Here is a 25,301-nt window from a genome sequence, read left to right on the forward strand (position 1 = left end):
CCTGGCGTGGTGGCAGGGCAAGTGTAGGAGAACAAAAACCCGCCTGTGGAGAAAAGGCACCCGTGGTTGCTGAGCTGCATCAGAAGCCATTATTTTTAGATGACATCTTTATCTGTGCAGGTTTTGCATCTCTCTCAGGTAACCCTGGGACACCTTGCCAGAAAATTTAGTTGTTTCCAGTTTCTACTTTTGTTTTTACACAGTTAGTAGCTTCTCAGGAAGAGCGAAGCTTTCACCGATCAAACAGCAATATTCATGATACTTTTTACTAAAGGTTCTAGAAAAAAATCTGTTACTCAAATTCTAGGATATTTTATATTTACAAGAAACTAGATAGTATTAATGAAAAATAGGTGCCAAGTATTTTGGTGATTGTTTGCAAGTGTTTTCATAAGCATCTCAGTACAACGATAATTAAATCTGTAGAAATATTTTCCACTGCTACTTTTTCTGTTGCAATTAATACAGAATGTTTTTTTCAACCTCTAGGTGATGCCTTCACTGTTGTAAGTGCATCAAACTAAAGACAGCATATATCAAGGTAAAGATGTCACTGTTGCCTGTGATTAACCTCTTAGACTACAATCTCTTTATCTCGAAAACAGCAAGGAGGAGCAGGCAGGTCTTGCCAGGGGTGGCAAGATATCGTCTGACAGCGCAGAAGCAAATGACCGTGGCTACGTGGGGACATGCATGTTGGGAGATGGCCCACAAACTGGACACTGGCTGCTGCTGCATGCCACCTCGTCCCACAGCAAAGCAAGTGATGGGCTCCTCTTGCATTGCACCACCTGGTAATCTCTGGGGAGGAAAGCTGGGTTATCACTAGGGACTTCAATCTGACTGTCATACGGAGGTCTCAGGCTGTCAGTGCTAAAATGTCCTTGAAATATTTCATACTTATAGTTGGCAGTCTCCTAACCCCAAAATTGTTGTGTTTGGCACGGGAGAAATCTGTATTAGACCTTCTCGTGATGGGGAAAGAGAGAAGGTAAGTTTTTAAGAATTGAAAATGAGTGATTTACCTGGCTACAATTAATTCTGGATGGGCTACACTGCCAAGACAGCTTTACTTGCCTTCATGATGGAAGGCAATTTGGTAACAGCAGGTGTTGCAGTGTAGTAGACCAAGTATAATAAGATTCAGTGGAAACAGAAGCTAGTGCAAACTGAAAAAAAAAGGTAGTGCATTTTCTGGAGTGAGGAAAATTAACTCTGGGAACAATTTGCAAAAGAGTTGTGGTCAAGTCGTTATTACAGAAACACAACCAGATTTTTCTCTCTGAAATCTACACTCTGGTTCCCACAGAGACTGGACGTGCAGCAGGAATTAATGCGGGACAGCGCGGCGGCCAGCCAAGGCACTGTGTTGGGAGGGATCATCACAGCGGTCCACTCCAGCTCGGCTCTTTCTGAATCTATGAAAACATCCATCCAAGTGGGTATTTCACTCTCTTCTGCGTTTCCCTGTTTATGTTTAAAGCAACGTGTTTAGGCACAGTGATGTGGCATGGCAAAAGTTTCTTTAGACAGAAATTACGTTAAGAAGAAGCAAAAGCTTCAACAGAAAGGAGAATGTTTTCCTGATGCTCCTTTGCACCCATGTGGTCCCTGAGAAGGGTCTGTTCCCCTATCAGTGCTGGGATTATTTGGGGTCACACGTTTTGATTACAGCATCGTCTTCATGGGCAGTGGGTGCCTCACAGCCCCATGTTGTCTTGGGTAGGTGTAATATGGGAGTGCCTGGAGGGCAAGTTGGCATCCCCCCCTATTTTTGGGCTACCCAGAGCCAAGTGAGATCCCTCCCAGGCCCCAAGTTTGGCAGGTGGGGTTGTGGTGTGTGCCTGGAGCAGGTACAGCACCCAGGACAGGCAAGTCTGGCTTTAAGGCTTAATTTTCAAAGTAATTTCAGGGGAAGATCAGGGGAGAAGTGCAGTTTTCCAGACCCTGGCTCTTGCTTGGGAACAGTCTTTGGGATGAGATTTCATCTTTATGTGTTTGGGGACGTTGGGGGTCAGAGCAGCTAATTGAGGTTAAATTAGATCCAAGTGACAAATGTTCCAGCTTCAGTGGCATTGCATTTAGTTGCCACAGCAGAATTTTGACCCCTGATTTGGAGGAAAATGGGAGTTTTGCCTTCAAGATTCACTTTGCTTTACTCAGCTAATACACCAGCATCAGACTGTTAGGTGTATTGTTATGTTTTTGCTTGTGCCTTAATTATTGCTAACAACCTGCCCTTTACATCATGTAACATTACCACTCTCCTTCGGATTATCTCTGCTCTCATAGAGATAGCAGCATGCCAATTAGTGTCCCTATTGGTAATTGCTGCCTCAAAAAGGGTGAGAAGTATGTCTTTTGGAGGGCTTTGAAGCTCAGGTAGACCTGATCTCTCCAGTGTGTGTTTAGCAGGAAACTAAACCACAGAGAAAACCCAAGGAGAGAAAGCCAGAAAACTGGGAAATGGGCTTTGGTGGAGGTGGAAAAAAAGATGGGGAAAAAAGAATTTTTTAAATGGTATCAGGCATGGGCATGCACCTGGATGAAAGAAGCTGTGACTCAGCTCACTCAAGAGGGGTCATACTTCCAAAATATCAGTGTAGTTCTCTGCAGAGGGTATTTTCTTATGGCTTTAGTACTGGCCATCGCCTGCTCCGTATCTTAGAGGAGTTAGCAGGGCTGATGGCACACATTACTTCTGGTCGGGAGATATGAAGACGACTTGATTTTACTTTGCAACCTGTTAGGCAGGTTCGCCAGGGGAGCTGGGCTCCCCGTAGGACAGGAGGGAAAGGTAGCTCCTCCACCAAGGACTAAGAGCAGGACTCTGACTTGCTCCAGTCCTGTTAGATAAGCCACCTTGTGAAAGGTGTCAGCAGTGCCTCACAGGGGCCTGAGAAAAGCACAGATAGCTCTTCTGCAGTCAGAGCCAGCAGAACCCATGGTGTCATCACAGCCCTGCCTGCAGCCACACGCCTGGAGTCAGCCACAGGACTGCACACTGAGCCATCCGCAAGCACACTGCCTGGCCAGTCGGGAGGAGGAGGAGGAGGAGGGGTGCATCTCGAAACGCTTCCCATGCAAACAGTCACCAGCAAACACTTGGGTTTTTTTAGCAAGAGCAAAGTGCAATCCATTCACATTCTGCTGCATTGAATTAACGTGACAGATTAGCTCACAGCGATGGATCATTGTGGGGGAAGATGTCTGGAACAACTCACTGAGAGCAAAGTTCTCTGAAAATCCTGCAGAAGCTATCCTTTGACCAGTAAAAGGCCATCCTTTGACCAGTTTTGAGTGGGGATGCTCTTTGTCCATGACATTTTAGCCTAAAGATGTCACACGTAGTTGAATTCTCCTCCTCCATGCTCCATCCTGGTAGTCTCATGGTGAGAGAAGAGATGTAAATCCACTGTCACCCTGTCTCAATGTATAATATGCTTATCCCTTTGCCTGATAAGCCCCTGAGCAGTCTGGAAAGAGGTGTGTGTAAAGGAAATGATGTTTCTGAGATGTAAGTGAGCAGTACTGGGTTTGGGGCAGAGCTCTGTGCTGAGATGATTACCAGTGGTGTGGCAGGGATGGAGAATTTGCTACAAGGCAGTAGCTTTGCCAGCTGATGGAGGCTATAATTAAGCACAGCATCTGCATATACACGCTGCTGGAAGAGGCTTCCGAAAATACCTTCCAAAAAAGGTTTCCCTACCTGCGAGACAGGAGCTGTCTCCTGTCCTCCCCTTTGGGTTGAGTCTGGCTCTGAGCAGATTGAGGAGTGTAGAGGGACAGGGGGAGGCCAGGCCCCCATCACTGGTAGCTTGGCACCACCCTGGCGTGGAGTGGTGTTGGCGTCCATCCTCCCGGTCCTCTCTTCCACTCCACCTTAGCAGTTGTAGCAAGTGAGCAGTTCTGTTTCATCCCATTGGAAAACAGGAGTAAAGAGCCCTGCTGTGATTATGGCCCTTTCCACTCCTCCAGACCTCTGGAAATGGATCTTTATTAACATTATTGTCAGCCATAATGAATTCATTTCCATTCCCATCACTAAAACAATGTTGGTGCCTGGTAAGTCACATTATTTTCACTTATCTTCAGAGTTAATTGCTTCCCAGTGTTTATTTTCTCAGGAGCAGAAAAAGCATCACTCATTGCCGAGCAGAAGCTTTCTCCACCCTCATGCCTGCTCTTTCTCCACCACGGTGTGGTCTCTCCTCTCTTTTCCCATCAGTTAGGGAAGGGTGAAGACACTGTGCCTCCATCTCAAGCCTGAGCTCCCTCTCTGCACAGCCCTGAGGGGCTGGCTGGAGGAGGCATGGAAAGGTGCTGTTTTTTCTGTACCAACAGCAGGGTCCTCCAAGTGTTGCCAGTCCCAGCTCAAAGCATACAGGAGGAGCAACCCACACCCCCCCTGGTTTGTAGGTGAGCATTAATTAGCCCATAGCAGATGCACAGACACTTGCTATTCTTTGCCTAGAAAGTCATTGCGTCCAAATGTGGGAGAGGGAGACCAAAGGCAGCTCAGAGACGTTGCCCCCGGGCAGCCAACGTTGCAAATAGTGATTTTTCTTGGCAGGAGGAAGGAGAAAGGATTTTGCTGTTGGATGTCTGTCTTTAGGAAAATGGTCTGGTTTCTTTATAACTCTTCCTTATGCTTCTAAGTCCTTAAAACCCTTATAAATATATATAGGACAAAAAGGTGTCTTTTTACTTGTTTTGTATATAAGCAGGATAAGGCCTTGGTTTCCTCTTTCAGCTGAAAGGGTCAGAAAAGTCAGTGCCATGCTACATCCTCTTAAGGGAAAAGACTGGAATCGTATCCAAGGCTTTAATATTTGTCAGACAATGGTTTCTTATTTTTGTGTCAAAGAACAGGACAGAAATTAAAGAAGGGGCACATTTATTTCAAAATCTAATTGTTGAATTTTACATTTCTATTGCAACATATACGTTGGTAATGTGCGCACAAGGACCTGAAAAACAATTATAGAAATCTAATATTAGAGATCAAAAGTAAGGCAAAGCAGGGGAATCGAGCATGTAATTTGTTCATTGTTCATTTATCAGACTCAACACGAATATTTTTGTATCTGAGACTTGGACTCAGGGGAGTTACATCATGCAATCATGGAGCCTTTCTTTGAAAAACGCTTTTTACATTAAAAAAAAAACAATAACAACAACAGCATTTGTCTAACAGATCACAGCTGAAGCAAAGCAGTTTTATTTCCAGCAATAGAAATTGGTTAAGAGAATTAGTGGCTGTCGGAGGCATCAAGCTGTGTGTGATAATGAGATGGGTTATAAATAGTGTCATTAATTCACATGTCCTTCCAGCACATGCCACTCCAGTTAATGTACAAATCCCAAATCCCTCAATGCAAAATACACTGACCTCCTCATTAAAGTATCTAATAGCATGAAGCCTGTTTGCACGTATCTGCTTGTCTAGTGCTCTGGATCAGGGATAATTACAGGGGAGCGTTTCTGCTCCTAAGCTAAGAGGTGGAAGCATTTCTGTCACCAGACAATAAGGCTTTCCTCATCTCTCGTGCTGCTTTTTCCAAGTGTTGAGGTGTGTTATGGGACCGCACGTCTCCCTGTGCGCTGCGAGGAGAGGCTGCTCCGGCACCAACGCTGGGGTGATTCAGCACCCTCCAAAACCTCTGTCTCGCAGCATCCCCTGAGATCTCGCTGCCGGGCCCCTAAAGCTTGATATAGATGTACCTTCTTCATCCCTCTGCTTACTCCACTAGCAGCAACTTTTCTGCCATGGAAGGGTCACTGCTGACGGCAGCTGGCGTTGGTCTCTGTTGAAGGCTCAGCCGGGTCCCCAGGGCAGCTGACCAGAGGGATTTCCTGCAGGAAATTGCCTGGCCCCATCCCTTGCAGGCAGCCCTGGTGTTTCTCGCTTGTTGGAAAAGAAACACTTTTTATGGGGAGCAGAGACGGGGTGCTCGCTGTGCCTGGGGCTGTACGGAAAGGGCCCAGCACCTCAGTGTGCACCATTGCTAGCGAACAGCCTTATACTGGAAGGAAAGGCAGAAGCAACCGTTGTATTTTTTTTTTTCCTTTTTCACTATTTTTCTAACAGGCCTCTGGAGAAGTGAACATACTTCTGGGAAGTGCCTGGAGAGAGAAATTATTGTCAACATGGTCTGAAGTTTCCAGCAAATGCATCCTGCCTCGCCTATCTCAGGGCTCTCCGGGAGGATGTTGGTGCCACAGACGTGAGTACAGCTGGAGCATCGACCGTAGGAAACCACCGCTGCAATCTGTAAACTGGTCTTTAGTTCTCTGTCAGCATCACATGCAGCCTGAGTAATATTTGTCCTGTTTCCATATTAAGAAAGAGAATATACTGGGTGTTTTTAACGGACGGGCAAACTACCCCTGTGCAATATTATGGCTCTTGTCAGTGACAGTTTCCATGGCGTTCATGTTCTCTTTTTCCGTCTCGGAGTTAGCACAATTTCATTAGCTCCAAAGATAGTGTTTAAATTGCCCATCTTGTTAATAAATTAAACCCTGGTAATTATGGGCTTTTCTAAATAATCTAATAAGAATGCTTCTGCTTTGACGGGGGGAGTTTAACTGTAAAACCAATATTTATAATGTACTTACAGAAACTGTGATCAACAGGAATGCCTTGCCTGGAGAGTAAAGGTCCTCTCTACCCAGTATAGCCAGAGTCCAGCTTCTTGATGGGAAAAGGAGCTACAGCTTTAAATGCAGGGACCATTGAGCCAGTTGTCATTTCATCAAGGGATTCAGAGAATCTTTGCTTAAAGTTCTCCTTTCCCACTGCTGACACCTTCCCCAGCCAATCTGATCCCACTGCAGCTGCATGGGGCACGGTGCAGCCCACGGGACAGGATGCCCTGCGGAGCAGGGATGGTGCATCCCCACTGGCCACCTATGTTACGGAGGTACAGTCTGGTTTTGTTTGGTTGCTTTTTTTTATTAGTGACATGGCTGATTTTGATGTTGCTCGGGTGGATCTACACTGTAGCCGAGCACGGAGCTGTGTCAGAGAAGTTGTGCGGTTCAGCTCTCTCTAATGTAAAATATTCACAAGAGCAAGAGCTAAGGTGGAGCAGGAGACTTGTGCGGTGTGTCCCTCCCATGTGCTGGCTGCACTGCCACGATTCAGCTGTGCCTTGGAAAAAAACCCATTCAGAATGAACTTTAATTAGCCTGGCTATTGTTTGAAAGAGCATTAAAATGCATGCATATGGATTGGAGCAACAGAGTGATAAATAGTAAGTGGGATGAGAGCTGCCTTCAGCTCATCTGTGTTTTGGGGGATTTTATTCCTTAAAGTATCTTTCTGGAGATTAAGTCATGAGGCCAGAACAACCTGAAGGACCTGCAGGGAGTGAAGCTGCTGCTTTCTTTCCAATGACTTTCCTTGCACTGAACTCTGCATCCCTCCCAACAGAGACCACAGGCTGCTCCTGCAGCACCAGCACAGCCAGTCTTAAACCCTCCTGTACTAAGGGATCATTGCTTTAGAGGGTAGTTACTGCAAAATGCAATCCCACAGCTACCAGGTCACTGAAACACATCAGCATTTGCTTATGCAGAGACAGAAGGGTCAAGCCTGCGTTGGAAAATCTCCCTGTCTGGGGTTTGTGGTGGGGCATCCACCCTAAGACTGCTTGCCAAGCCCAAACACCCTCAAATCATGCTATTGACTTACAAACCATGAGATTTAGAAAGTAATTTAGCTGGTGGGTTTTGGTTGTTCTTTTTTTTTTTTTGCCTTCTAGGATTTAAGTCTTCAGAGAACACATATTCAGGCTTTATTCTGAGCCTTTCAGAGAAGCAAAGAAGACACCGAGATCCTCTGTAATCACCTGCCTCCGGGAGCTGCAGCTCCACAGACGGTACCAGGTATCAGAGCTGGCAAAATCACAGCGATTTGGGGCTGGCTTGTCTGGCTGTGGTGGGTAATGTGTTCACTGCAATGACAGGGAAGCGTTACTGCTGTTGTGCAAGAATACTCTGTATAATTCCCAATGTGTGTGTTCAGAAAAAGAAGCCAGAAATCCATGGCAGGAATGCGGAGAACTGAGGCCCAAGTGGCCTGTTTGGGCACCTCCAGGACTAGGGGGACTGGTACTGAGGGCAAATGAAGCGGTGAGGGAGCTGGGCTGTGATTTTGGGCTGAGAAGCCAAAAGTCAACCCAAGCGGCTTCTCTGAAACCAGCCCAAAGCTGCAAAGAGCCAATGTCTATGAAACGTCTACAGATGCTTCATTATGTAAAATTATTCCCTTTTGAAACTCGGCTAAAATAATCCGGTTCTGTGGTGCAATGCTGCTGGCTGGGCAGTGCTGGCTCGCCGTGCCCACGTTGGTGTTTCTCGTTCAGCTTCTTGCAGCGCTGGGATGAAGATGAGTCTGAGTGTCGGGCTGGGGACTAACGCCAGAACAACTGATTTAATACCTGGTCTGGTCTCAGCGGTTCCTCTGTGGATTAGGTATGGCATTTGGCTTTTTGGCATTTATAACCTGGTTCTCAGGACAGTGGACTTTGCCTTGGTGACAGCTGCAGGCCTGCCTTCATCCTCCGCTATTGCTCTGAGAGCTGCCAGTTCTGGAAGTGGCAGAAAGCATATATAGCTTTTTCTGGAAGAAATTAAAGATGGCTTTTTTATAGTGGTAGATGTCACACACCAACTGGCTTATAAATATAATTTTAATGCCTAAAAAAGGTGATAATCACCTTTATACTTGCTTAATAGTATCATTTTAAAGTGAATTACTGACATCATATATTACCTTCTTCCCCTGTAGTAAATGGTCTCTCCCTGCTGTATTTTATTACTTATTGTAAATTCATTCAAGCAGTATATTTTGCTTTCAGCAAGGTACCCTCAGTTACTTTTTCTGTCCAGGATAAATTGAGATAAATTTTGCCTGTGCCTGGGTTTTGCTCATGGCATCCATCTTTGCCCATGAAAAGTTACATCTGGAGTTGAACAGGACTTGAGAAATGATAATATCATATCGCAGAAAGTTACAGATCACCAGTCCACAGTCAGACTGTGTACAGAGGGCTCATTGAAGCAGCCAGGAGTTTAATAGGAAGTGAAAAATGTAAAGAAATGTGATGTATTCTGGAATGTTTATCCTGATAAAGTAATAAGTACATTACAAGAAAATGTCACTAGTTATCTACCATGCCATCATAAGAGTATACAGTAGCATATCACCCCTGGCACCACTGTTTGTCACTAGTTACCATTTTTGTCCTTGGAGGTCTATGGATTTATTGCTAGAGCTATAGAAATGTGAATTGCTTCTTTAGGGGGGAAGGGGAGACTTCAGATAAGAGATCTCCATCCCTTTGCTGACAATTCTGTGCTTCCAGGGCTTAGCAAATTGCGTAGCTATGGCCACTGTGTTGTCAAATCAAAAAAAAAGCCGGGAGGCTGGCAATGTGGCAATGAAATGTCTGCATGCCTTTTAGGAAACCCCACGGGGTGCCCCGAGACGCAACAATTCTACTCCCAGCTCTGGATACCCCAGGATCGGTCCATGACGGGGTCCAGTGGCTGTGTTAAGGATGGATGTTGGCAGATACCCCATCGCAGCCACCCTTGCTGCAAAGCGATGCCTGCTGTGGCTAGTCAGAGCAGTAGCTCAAACACAGAGTGCTGGATGGAAAAATAATAATTATTCAGATCCCCCAGGTTACGGGGCTGCCTGCAGCAGCACTCAGCATCCCAACTGCTTTTTCCTGCAGCAGTGGAGAGCGCAAACAGCAAAACTGTTCTCTCCTGAACTGTTATCGTTCGCTCCTCACCAGCATCAAGTGTTTTATTTAAAAGCGTTTAAGTATGCAAAGCTCATTTTGGATTTGTATTATTAGAATTTTTAAGTGGACAAGGGTGTGATTTTTCTCATTACAAGAAAGAAATGTGACATTTTAGCTCAAAGTGAGTTTTTTGGTGCTAGGTTACAAAAGGCAGGTAATGAAATATGCCGACTTTTAACAACGGCAGTGAACGCCTGGCAGGGCTGCGCTGTTCCTAGGGAGGCAAACCTCTCTTGTCAGCTCAGGTCCACATGGCAAGGGGAGGGAAACCTGGGAGTTTCTGCTCATCTTGTGGCAGAGTGGTTCAAAACCTATCTTTGGGGATACTTCTGGGCATTGCTGGAAATCCTATTTCAAACCTGACTGTTTTTGAAGCCGAGCAGTGTGTTAAAGCCTACTCTGTTTCCAGTTCCCTCTGTGAGGGCTCACAATACATTTCACTGCAAATTTCCCTATTTTTTTTTTACAGTACTGATGAAAGGGCAGGTCCGTATGGTAGGAGCACTTGTGGAAGGAGATGCCTGGGCTCTGCTGGGCTGTCTGTGTTGGCTAACCACTGTAAAACCTCTGAAGTTTATTCTGTCCACACATGCTGCTGAGAAGAGAAGAGCAGTTCCTCTGGAGGCTTTAGCATTCTGTAAGTAAAATCGATTTTTAGATCATGGGGCTGAGTTGAAAGCCAGTTGGGATGGATTTTGTTTAACTTCCCTATTTAAATAGCTCATGTTGTTTGAATACTTATATTTGCTTTTTGATTAGCTCACCCATGTTAGTGACTTGTATGTCTGTATCTTGTGTCTTTGGAAAAAAATAAGCAGCTGTCATGTAGGGCTACAATAGGTATTAACCAATGTCTGACGTACAGAAAGTTAATGTTACGGCCCCTTAACCCAAGCAGGGCATGAAAACCTCAGCTCATCAGGTGCCACTAGGACATCATCTTGCCATTCTTGCCAGCTCTTCTCACTGTTGATTTCTCCTGTGGTTGGTATTTTTTGGGCTGTCAAGAGCGCTAGGATCACAACTGTGCTGTTGTTATCTTGCAATAACCTCGCACACCGCTATAATAGCTAAGCTGTGAAGGGCAAGGTCACCTCTGATGCTTGCAAAGCCAATTAGGACTTACAGAGCACTAAACTCAGATTTCTTCAAGCCATTTAATTTTATTGATCTGACACATTTTTATTTCCAGATTACTCACTCTTGGGAACCATCCAGGTTTCATAGTGCGAAGGACTGTGTAAAATGTAATGATTCAGCACTCCCAGTGTGGCCGACTGTGGATTTTGTTAACCTTGCAAGCTACATTTAAGACGCAAGGCAGGGCTTGAAGAGCACCATCATATATCTGATGCTCTTCTGAAAGAGTTCTCCAATTTGCATTTCCTTCTTGTCGTCTTTAAAGTCAAAACACATCCTTCACCTCTTTCTTGGTTAAATCCTAGGATTTTCCTGGAGGGGAGGTTCCCAGCACATAAGAGAATTCAGCAATTCAGACAGTGCACGGATTGATACTTAACTAACTCTTCTTCCAAAAATTACTGTACAGGTTGTTAAGTTTTTCCCTGTAGCTAATGGGTCTCAGATCAGAGAGGTGGCACTTCAGGGGAGAAGCTGGAGCTCACCCTCACCCACGGAAAGTGCAGCACAGCTGCATGCTGTCGCTGTGTCCTTAACAGCCTTGTGAGTGCTGGCTCCAGGCACACACGGGCATTTCCTGGAGATTCCAGCATGAGCAAAAGGACTTTGCTGGCAATTTAATGCCTTTTTGCACGGGAAAGATACATTCTTTTTGCTTCAGCTGAATTGAGAGGCTTAAAATCCCAAGAAAGGAAATACAGTGCTTCTAGATTAATAGAGAGAGATATACTGTAAACACTTTAGTATGTTGTGCAATAAAAAGAGCCCTCATGCCTTATAAATACAGGCACTTAGCTTATCATGTGCATGTAGTCAGTTCTCCAGTATCCACAGGCTGCTCGAAGGGCACACAGCTGAGCTGCTCTGAAGCCACTGAAGCTGCCTTTGTACGTGTTTCTCCTGCTTTGGGAGTTATCTTGGACTGAGAACGACTCCGGGAAGAGCAGTCGTCATTGCCCTGAGCCTGGGTGCAGGGCAGAGAAACCATGCTGGCTGTGTGAGGATCTGGCTTGTGTTTAAAACCGGTAGCAGCCATTCTCATTACTCTAGGTAACACGGAAATCCCTCTTACGCTGCTGCTGACACACAGGATGCCTGGACGTAGGGACCGGCAACAAAGGTATGTGGCTGTAGAGTGATGGTCGGAGCATCTTTGTGTGAAGGATCTGCAGAATTATCTGAAGAGCTGAGAGGGGTCTGTTATCTGCAGAGTTATTCTCCTAACTGAGCTAGCTGTGCCTTCGGGGTTTGCAGACTTTCCTTGCTCTGTAGCCAAGCAATCCTATAATCCAGTGAAATCTGGCTGATGAAAATCCATGCTGTCACACTCCATTAGAGGATGGCCAGGGACAGGCACTAGACAGGACAAGCTAGACTGATTGCAAATGCCTCATTTCTTTCAGAAATCAGACTAGAAATCTTCCCAGCACACTTAGGCTGGTTGCAAGCAGCTCTAAGTATATGTGAGATGGGAATGATGGCCTGCAAAGTCAAACAAGAGCAGGATGCTGAGAGCTGCTAAGATGTAGAACCTTTCCTCATCAGCAGCCCAGTTTGAATTTCGTGGATTTCCATGGTTTTTCTTTTCAGTCTTTAGTCATCACCTCTTCCTTTGAGGCTATTATGGCTGTGGCTGCCCGGCTCCTCTTCCCCTGCCCATGTGAGTTCATCCCAGGGACGCACCAAGCCCTGAGCTTGCACAAACCCAACCGGGTGCTTGTGGGGCTGGTGGCAATGGGCTGGCAGCCACCCTCTGCAGGACCGTCGGTTACCTCTCCTCTGAAAAAAAGTATCACCACTACCTTGAATTTGATGTGAGATACTGTATTTCTATCCATCACAGGAATTAGACGTTTAGTTGAATGGCAAGTTGCGAATTACCACGCTTTCCAAGTATTTGTTCCCCTGGCCTTGACTACAAGCCAAGGAGGAACTGATCCAAACAGATTTCTCCCTTTGCTCACCTGAGGCTCCCATTCCTCCTTCAAAATGCTTTTTCAAATTTCTTTTGAGGAACAATACCTCCAAATAAGGTAGTAGAGAATATATAACGAAGTATGAGAAGATTTCTGTGGGATCCATCATATTGTCACGTTCCCAGTTCACCTCCTTGCCTCAGATTCCCTTTGTTCCCCCTCCATCCTCCCACCAGCCTCCCTGTTTGTTCTTTTTCTGTTTGACTGCCTACTTTCACATTAATTTTGGCTTTCCTTCAGTCTTGTAATGCTGTATCTATTCCTTGAATTTACTATAGTTTGATATCGTGTTTCACGAGTCACTGCTGGGAACGGTAGAGTTTGAAGTAGATAAAAAAACCCAACAAGCTGGTTCTTACAGATCCATAAAACTAATTTGAATTCATGCTCTTTTTTCCCCCTTATAAACCTTTGTGGATTCTTTCCTCCACACACACAACCCAAAAGCTGATGAAGTAAATACATGTATGTATTGCACGTGGTGATGACTGTATGCTGGGGATGGAGGGCACCCACAATTTCTTTCCTTTTCCATCTGCATGGGTGCTAAATTAACACGCCACAGAAAGTCTGAATCATGTTTCCTTCCTAAGTTTTCTCTAATCCTTTTTCCCCCTAGTTAAATTAACTTTACAACCCACAGTGAGGAAATTCAGTGGTAGCAAATTGAGCATGCATCCCCATTTACATCTTTCCTAGCGAAATGCTGCATGGCAGCAACAGTGAATCCCCAGCACTTCTCTGGCCAAAAATTACTTTTCCCCACTTTTTCTTTGATTATTCTTTATTGAACTTGTTTTCTCTAATACAGCAGGAAGAATGCTGATGCTTAGAGGAATTCGTACTCACCAAACAAATAAGTTCTCCATGCAACTTCACTTTGGTGTTTTATCACCTTCAGAAATTGTTCCTAAGCTTGTATATGCTGCTAAGAACATTAGTCTTTAAAGAACTTTGTGCTATGGTGGGGTAAGATGATTAAGTTGGCAAGGATTTCTGTTGTGGTGTCATCATGATTTTCATTAGTACAGTGAATTATGACAGCTTGTTCTCTGCTCAAATTGATGTGATTACTGCTCTGGATCCCTGGCACATTTCACTAGCACCTGACATCTGGAAGAGAAAGGTGGGAGGCAAAGCAAGCTCTCAAAGTTGCTGTGTGATGCACACTGACAGTCTCATTTGTTCCAGCAGCTGCAGCAGCCAAGGGTAATGGCCTTTGTTGGTCAGCAGAGCTAATGCAATTCTTGCAAAGATAAAACAAATAGCTCTTGTGATTAGTGACGGAAAATGCCATCAAATGATGTGTTGTGCTGAATAGGCAGTGACTGGAATTGGCAGCACGTCCTTTACTTTAAAGTAACGTGTCAGAAGTGGGTGGGCGAGTTGGAGAATTATTTTAAAAAGAACAGAAAGCCTGCACCAAGTGTACACCAAGCTCAAGGCCCGTATCAGAACAGAAATAATTGTTCCAGTTTGTTAAATGGAAGATAGTTCTACCAACAGAACTATAAAGGGATTAATTTCTAGCTCGTCTACCGAAGGATAAACTCTAGCCCTTGCGTGATGGTGATCCTTGGCGGGCTGGTACTGCACAGGTGCCATTGCTTCTGCAGGAGCTGTGCAGACACGGAGCCTAAAGTGCAGCATGCCCCTGTGTGGTGCCCCACAGCAAAGAGGGAGACAGATGTACCTGCTCTCCTCTGGTATGGGTACAGAGCAGCTGGGTGCTGCGACCTGAACAGGAACAGCCACCACTTCATCCTTGTTCTCCCTTTAGGGGAGGCCAGTGATGCTGCCAGATCAGTTTTCACACCGTAGCTGCCTGCAGGAGCCCCTCAGCGTGGGATAGCAGCAAGGGTTGCCCAGCGAGGCTAGGGACACCCACAGTGGCTTGGTCACAATCCTTCCCGTGACCCTCAACAGCCTGCAGTTCACCAGTGTGCATCCAGCACTGCTGATAAAAAGTGATGCTGTCAGCTCGCCTTGCTTTGTACCTGGCATTTAACAGCGGTAGCAAAGGGAGCCACCAAGAACAAGGCAAGTTCACAGGGGAAGTGAATTTTCTTTGCATTACAACGGAAGCTCCTTTTTTGCAGCATTAAGCTTCTCACCAGCAGCTCAAAATGCAGCCCGTTGGCAATGTGGTTTTCTTATGCAGACATATATATTCCAGCACTCATTGCTGGTGATGAATCTTTTCACAGTGATCTTGTTCCCTGCGGAGTCAGCAAAGCCTCACACGCTGCCAGTGCTGTGAGTGTCCGACAGGAAAATCTGATCTGCACTTCCACCGTTAAGCTTCTATTTCCAGCCCTGAAAATTATGCTGGGTGACGTTCAGCAGCCAGGCTCTGTAAAACAGTGTAGACAAGATTGTCAGACGGCTGCCTTGGCAGAAAAATCTGCTCTGGCACTGAGGAAACCACTATACAGGTAAAACAGAGCCCTCACCCAGCCAGGGACACGTGTGAGTGTGAAGCACCGGCGCTGCTGCTGCAAGACCTGAGGAGCCCTGGGTGTGCCATACATGGGCCACCACTGCCTAGGGACTTGGCCAGCACCGTGCATCTCCAAGCAAAGCCAAAGCAACATTTGTGCACGAGCTGCACCTGTATGAAGCAGATTCCCAAAATCCCTGGTGGTATGGGTCCCCTCACAGAAGTTGTCCCAAGCTGCTGGTAGCAGCCATGCCTGTGGCAGGCTGCGGTGGGGGCACTGGGGGGGGGGGGGAGGGGGGGGCTGACAAAGGTCTTGGCAGTGCATCCAACCCTTAGCAAAATTTAGGTGCTCTTAACAAAAACCACACACAACTTTCACAGCTCTACACGCAACTTCCCTCACAACAGAGTGAGGTCTTGTGGCTGTCATTATCAAAGATATTTTCTGTACAGCTATGTATTAAACTTTTAAGAAAATAACCAAACCCCATTAATCACTAGCATTACTTACTACTGTGCCAGCCAAGGATTACTTCAATACTTATTTTAATGGATTGCTCAGCTAGGAATGATTTTAAGGTTAAAGGTCTTGGAAGACTCTTTTTATAAGCTTTCTGAAATCTAGTCCATCTCTAATTTCCATATGTCTCACACAGCACTAGGCTAATGTAATGCATCACCACATAAATCCCTCTCTGATAAAATTATCCTGGGTATTACAAAAATTCAAAGCATTATTCTTAACTACGTGTGTCTTTTTCAGATGTCTCACAAGTTGAGACATAAGCCTGGTGTGTTGGAGACTTTTTTTTCCTTAATGATAGCTGGAATAGGAAGTTTAAGATGATACCTGGTAGCTTAGATCGTCCATGTCAGCACATCACAGACAGAACTGGCTTTTTAAAAAACAGCTCTTAATAGAAAAGAGCTAACTTCCATTCTTGTGTTCTCAGACTCAAATTTTGGCCCCACTTCCAGTGTTTTTTATCCCACGACCCAAGCTGCTTCCTCTAACATCATGTAAAACACTGATGTGACTCCTTTGCTCTTTCATCATAGATTTCCCTAAACAATTTCAGTATATTCTCTGCTACCCATGATGTACAACCAGCAGTCTAAGCAGCAAGAGCACTCTGCTTCTGATAGCTGCCTGGTTGACTGTCCAGTCATGATCTCCTGCAGAGGAGACAGGGAATGCTGTTATCCCATTAATTCTGGTATGCATGACTCTACACTCAGCTAGGACCAGACAGCTTTTTGCCTTCTCTATCCCTTGAGTCATTAAGAAATTTCCTAGAAATGGTGTGAGAAGGGCAACATAAGAAGCCAGGCCAGGTCTACCATGGTATATATTACAGGGAAAATTCATGTCTGGATACAGAATCTAGAAGGCGGCAAAAATTTGATTTTTCCAAGAAACGTAAGGAAAGCTTGAAAATACAAGCCTGTTAACACCTCACAAAGTCAATGCAGCACCTGGAAGGCTATAGAAGAGGAGACAAACTGGAAAGGAAGCCTTTTTTCTACATTGGCAAAAAAACACGGTAAGGGAAAAGTCTCATATGTGAAGTCATACGCAATGGCTGTAGCAAGGAAATCATTATATCAAAGCCAGCAGACTTTGTACATAAAAGATATGAAGAAAAAACCAAGAAAAAACACACAGCACGTGAAGTGAGCAATGATTCAGACAAGGAGACTGTGCCAGTATCTAACACTACCCCAGCAAACCAGCAGAACAGTGTACCTTAAGCTATCTTCAGATGCAAGAACCAGCCCCACGCAGCCCCCAGGAGCCAGCTCGCTCAGAAGCAGCCAGGGAGGTTACCTGCAAGAGCCTGAGTAACTTACCTGGGAGTTAGTAAGTTCCATGTAAGCTGTGTCGCATCTGTTCTATGCCAAAGCCGGTTGTAAAGCAAAGCTGAGCCAGCAGTTCAGAATTGAAGGTGGCTGAAGAAAGCAAAGGCAAACTTAAGTTTACAGAGAGACCAAGGGCCTCAGAAACCATTTTAAAAAGATTTGTTGTTTTAACTTAACCTAATAAAACCGTCGCCCTGAAGTCCTTGAATACCACCACCGGCATAGCTGCACTGCGCATGAAAGGAATACAAAGTTCACCTTTGGCTGGATAAGTATCACCTATTCAAGGCTGTTCAGTGCTTCTGGGTGCCAAGTTTTCTTTTTCAAGTGTATCTGAAATTATGAGATGCCCAGACAGCCAGGCTCTTGCCCTTACCAGCAGTGAAGGTGGTTACTCTCTGAACACAAGTTTTGTATTGGCTTGCAATGAGGAGGACTCTCCTCACAGGGTTATTTAATGCAAATCCCATGACAATTCTTAAAACTGCAAGCTGCCAGCCAGGTTTCCCAAGCCAATATGTTTCCAATAAGAAGTGCTTGTTTTATTTACAGGTTACCATTAAAGAGTACATTTGCACCACATTATTAAACCGATATTACTGAGAATGATGTGGCCAGAATAGCTATTCATGCCTCATGGCCATCAATGATTTATGCTGAGCCCACTGCCATCCTTCCCCCTCATCTGTGCTGACATTCCTTCGTGAATATTTAAGGTAATGTCTGCTCTCATCTCTCGTTCAGAATCAAACACAAGCACACTACAGCACACGATGGGTATTTGCAATTCAACACAGAGCGCGCTGACACGTGATGAATGCTGGCAATGACCGGGTACAGCACCGCTTTAGTTGTAAAGGGGCAATACTTGCGAGGCTGCTTTGGGGTGCAGACTGTATAACTCTCACCAATAAGCCTTTGAAACTTTGCCTGGGAAGTGAATGCAGATTATCGGAGCTCTTCCTTATTTAAGTACAGGAACGTTTGATGGGGCAGGAGTTGAGTGGCGGTGGTGCCATCAAATGTGAAGGGCACCTGGCTGGCTCAGCCCATGGGGGGAGATTCACCATCCCAGGGCATGAGCACGTGCCCTGCCTCAGCCCTGGGGGCTTCCCCAGGAGGGCAGCTCTGCTGCTGGCGTGCCAGCACAGCTAACCGTGCGAGCCAGCAGTGACAGCAGAGCTCATTCCTCCACGAGCGCGCTGACCTTGCGTGACAGAGTTGGTAGTGAAAGACATTTCAAACCACTCCTGAATGGGAACACCAGGTTATTTGTTTGTTTAGTGAAGCGACACCTCGCTGCCTGCAGGGCCATGTATGCCACTGTTAAACCTTCTCAACCAATATATACATAAAGCAAATTCTGCACAGCTGTGGTTGTGTGTTCTTCTTATTGTGATCCCTTGGACATATTCCTGGCCTACAATTGGGCTGTCAAAAATACAGTAATCTGTCCCCAGTGCCTGCAGCATTTGTGCTGCGGAGCTACTGGGAGATGCACATGATGCAGGAGGGGCAGGAGCACCAGGGTTATTAATAGCACCTGCCTCTGCAGCTTTTTAGCAGAGCACCACCCATGCAAAAACAATCTCCATCTTGCCTCCGCACACCCTGAGTGTGGCATTGGAAATAATTCAGCTTGCAAAAGAAGGACAGGCTTGAGGCAGTGAGGCTGTCACACAGGACACTGTCCTGCCACATGCCCCCTCCCTCCACCTGCTCTACCTGAATCCTCCCATGGGACTGCGAGGTCCCCTGGGCTGAGCCGTGGCTCTGCTCCCTCCTTGACCATGGGGACTCTGCCAGAGCTGAGTGGGAACAGGATTGCCCGGGGTGTTGCTAAGAGCAGCAAGAAGGATGCCGGATGCCCTCCAACTCCCCTCTGCACCTCGCATCCACTTGGTCCTCCAGCATCACCTTGGCACTGGCCTGAGTTTACAGCTCACCTTCACCAGGACGCATGCCAGCGAAACAGAGCAGGTTCTACCAGCTTTCCAAAGTCCTTCCAGTTTTAGGCATTCCAGAGACATCACAACATTTAAGCAAAATACCGTAAGCATGAGTTTCCTCCCACCTGTGTTTTCTTACTATACCTCAAAGTCAGGTGGGAGCCATGCTCCTTCTGCCTGGCTTGCTTTTCACTCTCTGCAAGTGGAAACTGGGGTGTCACCGGGCCATTTGTGACTGAGGGAACTGCCTCTCTCCATCTCCTCATGCTTCCTCGGTTCAATTGTTGCAATCATTCTTGCTTGGAGAGTGTTCCTTGCATTTGAAAATCTCTCCCTGCTTAGAATCCCCTGGAAACACCACTGCAAGTAGCTTTGCCTGTTACACAAATTACACAGCCTGCTGGAAGATTTAGAGAGTTTTCAATACCTCTGGCAGTGCCAGGGCAACACCACCACAGCAGCCTCAGCTGCAGGCAAAGTCACCTGGCCACTGCCCTTGGGCCAGGCTGGGATGCAGCCAGGACCCCTGCAGGTGACTGCCACACCGAGAATGGGGACATCCTTGTGTGCCACTTGGGTTACCACAGGCTCCAGCTGTAACATCACTGTTGATTCAGAACATCTTCTAAATAAAATCCTGTGTATTGTTCACAATTTATATCTTTTTTATCACTATTTATATCTGGGGACTCTCCCATTATGTCTTCGGAATGAAAGAAACACAGTAAAGCGCTCCCAAGGTTATTAGTGATATAAACATTTAAGTTGTGCAAACCTGTGAATATTCACTCACATGAACTTAGGCTTTTCTTACATCCACCTCCTGATCAAGGTGTCAGACAAAAGCAGACATTCTCTAGGATACTTCATATGTGCGTTTGGGGGCTAAATAATAACCTGCATCATTGCTGTAGCTGCAAATATACATTTCAATGTATATGGGAAATTACATTCTTCCAAACATAAGAACAAAAGTTGTGGGGATTATGTGGTTACATAGTTGAAATATGCTTGTAGAAATAGCTGGAAAATGTTCTGGTGGTTGGTCTCAGCTTGCCTCCTTTTTAAGGGGAAATAGTGGAGGAAATGCAGGCCAGTCTGAACCTGCAGGATCTAACAAGATGTTGGTGTTCAACAGCAGAGTTTGCAAGACAGTATGTTCTGTTTAACTTAAAAAAAACATACGCTCATTGCAAGCAGTGATATAGTGAAACTGCCAAACAAGAAGGAGACTCCTTTACCCAAATGGAGATCAGACATTAGAACAGGCAAAACCTCCTTGGCTTCAGCGTGATTTATTCACAGCACGATCTGAAAATCCTCTGTGCTGCTTTGCTGGCATAAAGAGCCACCAAGGGATGAAAAGCTTCAGCAGAGACCAAGCGAGGTGTGCTGAGCCTTTTGTGGTCTCCCCTCATTGCTCACCAGTCCCTGGGCAGCAGCAAAGCTGGGCACCACAGAGCTCTGGCTCTGCTCCAGCTCAGCCTTTGCTGGCACCCTGAGCCATACAGCAAGGGAAAGCTGGTGCCAAAGCAAATGCATTAGCACAGTCCACTGGCAGCTTGTTCTCTTTATTATAACTGAGATGTTTGAAAAATATCCCTGGTTTTGTTCACCGGAATGCTGGCAACAAGGCAGGGAATCTAGAGGAGCATCACACGGGGAATAATGACAGGTTAAGTGTTATTTTCATTACAGTCACATTAGTGTGATTAGTGAACGTGGTCACAGCGCAAAGGGAATTTGCTGTCCTCTCTCCATTCTCCATTACTGGAAACATTAATCCAAAACCAAACGCACCTCTCCTTCCCAAAACCTTGCTCACATCTTTCATTCTCCTTCCCTGCTGCAGTCTGCAAGCCTTCAGCTTGCTGGCGTGCTTTGGATGGTTTCTAAAACATCATCAGATGGCATCCATGGATAGTTAATACCCATGGATGTGTTTTCTGTGCATAGGTTTCCCAGCACAGGGACTGTCTTCCTCACTGTGCACCACCTAAATACAGAAATCTTCAGCTGTAAGACGGTCCCATGGTACTGTCAATACAGAGCCGCTTTTGAGCTCTGTTCTGTGCAGTCATGCACCTTGCTTCACATCCCTAAAGCATCTGAAAAATGAGCAAAGGGTCTCGCCCTTTCAGAAAAGGAAGAAAAAAATCCTCTAAAAATTCCTGTAAGTCTGGAAGATAGAAACACAAGGAGTGGGCAAGGGCAAATGATGCCCAGGGAAATCATCACCCAAACTGAGGAAGCAAGAACCTTGAAGGAAACAGAAAATTGAGCTTGGATAATTTTCCAATTCATTAACTGCTGAAATGGAGCAAATTCCACATCTGGACCTGGCTTCATTTAATTGCAGGTTTGGGTCACATTGACATCTTACTGCCTAAGCCCATCCCTCTCTAACCAGACTAGGAAGCCCGTCCCCCAGAGAGGCAGTCACTCAGCAGTGCTGTCCCATTGCAGATATTCCTGTCAAACAGCTCTAAGCCGCCCATCCAGGATTTACAACCAACCTTTTGAACCCAACTCTGCTTTTCAAAGCCACAGCAGCCCATGTTACCTCATGCCCTGAAATCCTGAAGGTAAACCAAGCATCATCTGCCTGCACCGAGCTACCAGAGGTTGGAAACACTGTTGTTCTCACTCTTTGATCCCACTGAGATGGTCTGGAAATGCTGCACTGTGACAGCACTGGGTGATGAGGAACAGACCCAAAGCACCAGGCTGCAACAGGACAGTTGGCAGTTAAATCGTGCAGCGTGTAATTGTCTGCATGATTCCTGACAGCTCCAAAAGTTTGGGGGCAGGAGGGCCAAACAACAACAACAACAAAAAAAACCACCAAAAAAAAGTACATGCACAGATTTAGTCACCCTCAGTCCATATTTAGGCACCTACATGCATGGCCCACTTTCCAGCTGGGACAGACAGGATTTTAGTTGCAAGAACTGAGATCAAACTTAGCAGGATGCCCACACACTTCAGCATCCCACACACTTAATACCCATGATTGTTACAACATAGCAACTAGTCTGTAATTAGTTCAGATGTTGCTAGAGCTGCCTTTGTATTACTTATGAGTCATGCTACTAAAATATTCTTTATTCATTATCCAAATCCTTTTCATTTCAGTGCCAGCCATTACCATGTTGCCGGCTACACAGCACTCTGTCAGGCTTGTCAAAGCCAAGTGCTTTCTGATAGGGATCTTCATATTTAATCTGACGAAGAGTTACTTTACAAAAAAGTGAGATCAAAAAGGTTCATCTCTGTGCAGAAGAAGAAAGAAAAACTTAAACGCATCTCAAAGTAAGGGATTTTCTCCTTGTTGCTTCTCCAGGCATACATCTACGATTCGAAGAACTGCTTTCAAACTTGGCTTAAATTGTTCTGTCAGTTAATTAAATATTTGTATTTTAATGCCTTTCTAGTTAACTAGAGAGGAAAAAGGCTCATGAAAAACTCAAGCTGAATCTAAAACTTTTTTTCATCTTTAATATAATATATGGAACAGAAAAGGGAAAATGTAGATGAAATGTTTATGACAAGCAAATAAAAGTAATATCAGAAAATTCCTTTGGGCAGATTCTGTTCTAGGCCACTAGTATTTACTAGGATTTATTTTTTTATTCACTGTGTTATTAAATCACTGGGTTGGAAAGTCCTTGGGTCATTTTAAACTGCTGCCTCATTGATTTCTTATTCCTAAAGCATGCTTAATACAGGATTGTTATTAGAGCCAATAATGATGATCCCTCGATCTCCCTCAGCACTGGGCTGATTGTTTAAATGCTCTTGCTGTTGAAGAGGGACACTCTCAGATTAATTCAGGCCTCAAGATCAGGCTTGTAAATAAAGGAGTAGGTTAAAAAAAATAATAATCTGACATCATCAGTAAAGTTCCTATAAAAAACACAGTAAGAAATGAGCACCTCATCTCGCTGTTTGCCAGCTTGCGTGCAGCCAGCCCGATGCAGGGAGCAAGCAGAGACTGCAGCTTGACAGGAGAGCATCCTGCTGCACAGCAGGGCCCTTGGGTGCTGAGCCACTGCTGATTTAAAGACTACACATTTGGGTGCTTTAGACTGCATCTATTATTTCTCACTGCCAAAGTACAAGCTGGTGTCTCCTCCGAGTCTAGTATTTTATGGGAGTGGTGTTTTTCTATTTGTTAATAGAGTTAATTTCATAATCTCATCATGTTCTGCATTTCTAAAATCTTTTAAAGTTCTTCCTGAATGTTGCTGTTCTTTTCCAATTCAGTTGTATGCTTTAAATAATTGGTTTTACCACAAACTGGAATTCATGACTTTACATTTTGGAAAATACACTCTCAAATGCATCTGCTTCTGAAGCCTAAAGAAGAGATTCAATTTATTTCTGAGGTTTCTTGCACCCCTTTTCAAATGGCACACCACCTTTGCCCTGCAAACAGGCAGCTCTGCGCTTTCCTGTTTAGTACATCTAACTGGTTAATGTCTTCTAACTTCATCCTTCTGTTTCTGTTTCTACTCCTTTTACTCCTTGTTAATTTACTTAGTGTTTCTCTTTAGCCTTTGGAAACCTGCTGTATCTATGCTTCAAAGAGCAACCGCTCTCCTTCCCAGATCTGCACCAGATCTGGAGATTTTTTTCTGAGCCCTGCAAGCACTGGGGAAGGGAAAAGGCCAACCCTGGTACCTCTTGGCACAGCGCTGCACCAATATAACAAGATTACTGGTGCTAGTGGTGCCCAAGACAGGCCTGTAATGTATTATCTGTGCCAGAGGAAGTCAAACTGCAGTTCAGAATAATCTTTGAACTATTCAGTTTAGCAATCTAATTATTTCCCAATTAGAAAGGACATTGCAGAAGTGGAGTACAGAACGCTATCAACAAGACAAAGAAAACTTCCAAAGCATTAATCTAGAAATAAAATTAAATTTCTATTTTTAAGTGGAATCAAAACTTTTTCCCCCTATGTCATCTGCCTTTTTGCTTTCAATAAAATCTCTGGGTGCATCCCTTTCTGAAAGCGCAAAAGCTCAGCACTATGATGTACTTGCTGCCTTTCAGGAGAGGCCAGACTCAGTGGCATCATTTCCTACAGGCATTACAGACCCAGAAAAATACATCCACGTCTGTACGGAGAACGGCACCAGCTCCTTCTCCCAGATCAAAATCCAGCAGCAGTGGCTTGCCAAGGAGCTGAAAAAGCTGGACTCTGTGCTGCACTGAAACAGATGGATGTGGATGACTTGCCCCACACTTGAAGACCCCAAATTCATGCCACACAGGCATTCATCTTTGTTTGATACATATGGCTATTTTCCTATGGGGACAAAGTTCACTCCTCCAGAGAACAGTAGAAAGCACCTTGGCTGGAGATACTGTCTCCCAGCAAGATAAGATGTTGAAAGCAGTGCAGCATGGGCTCAGCAGGTCGAGGGTCATGTTTTCACCTCGCTCCTGTGCTGAGACCAGCCTGCACATGGAGAGGATCTCTTCCCTGCTGGGAACAGACTTCATCTGTTGTATCAGTACAACAAGGAGGGACAGGACCAAAGCAACTGGGATGAGCCATCAGACAGACACCAAAAAAGTGCTGGTTTTACACAGCTTTTTTCTTCTTTCTTTTGTAGGTGCTTTTGACCAGTCCTAAAACGACATGCCTCTGGTAAAAGACCCAGTGGTCAGTTTAGTACATCGTTCGGCTTGAGCAAAGAGAGGTAGGTAACTAAAAGTTTCAGCTGCAGGAAGGATCACAGCTGCTGTTTCCAAATCACAGCTGAAGGAGTTTAAAATAATGGAAAATAATACAAAACTACTTTTAAGACCCAGCATAAGCTTCTCTGTAGTGCTAACAGACACTAAGTCATAAATTTCTTCATTAACTCATTTTGCTACAGAAGAAATGAGGTTTCAGGGGGAATTCAGAAATCATTTCTTCCACATGAAAAATTTGTGCACTTAATTTGTTGCAGTAAACCACCATTCTGAATGCTGAGGAGCTCTGCGATAGCCAGATGATGGAAAAGCATCTGCCTTAACTGCTTTTTTCTCCATTTAACTAGTAAAATATTTCCATTTCAGTGATGAGATGAAAAGCACAGTGGAGAAAATCACAGAAGAA

The 25,301-nt window shown here is 45.1% G+C and overlaps 1 long non-coding RNA gene across 2 annotated transcripts; it reads left to right on the forward strand.

Annotated features, from left to right (window-relative positions):
• Window positions 1-483: 483 nt before the first annotated feature.
• On the forward strand, window positions 484-15,643 carry LOC119157514. Of its 2 annotated transcripts, XR_005107554.1 has the most exons (6): window positions 484-541; window positions 1,310-1,438; window positions 6,092-6,926; window positions 7,770-7,893; window positions 8,373-8,481; window positions 10,291-15,643. It is a non-coding gene; the product is annotated as an uncharacterized LOC119157514 (long non-coding RNA). The 2 variants fall into 2 exon arrangements; XR_005107553.1 differs by having other exon boundaries at window positions 6,092-7,893.
• The last annotated feature ends 9,658 nt before the right edge of the window (window positions 15,644-25,301 follow it).

Source organism: Falco rusticolus, chromosome 14, assembly GCF_015220075.1.
Source record: "Falco rusticolus isolate bFalRus1 chromosome 14, bFalRus1.pri, whole genome shotgun sequence".
In the NCBI taxonomy this organism is placed as follows: Eukaryota; Metazoa; Chordata; class Aves; order Falconiformes; family Falconidae; genus Falco; species Falco rusticolus.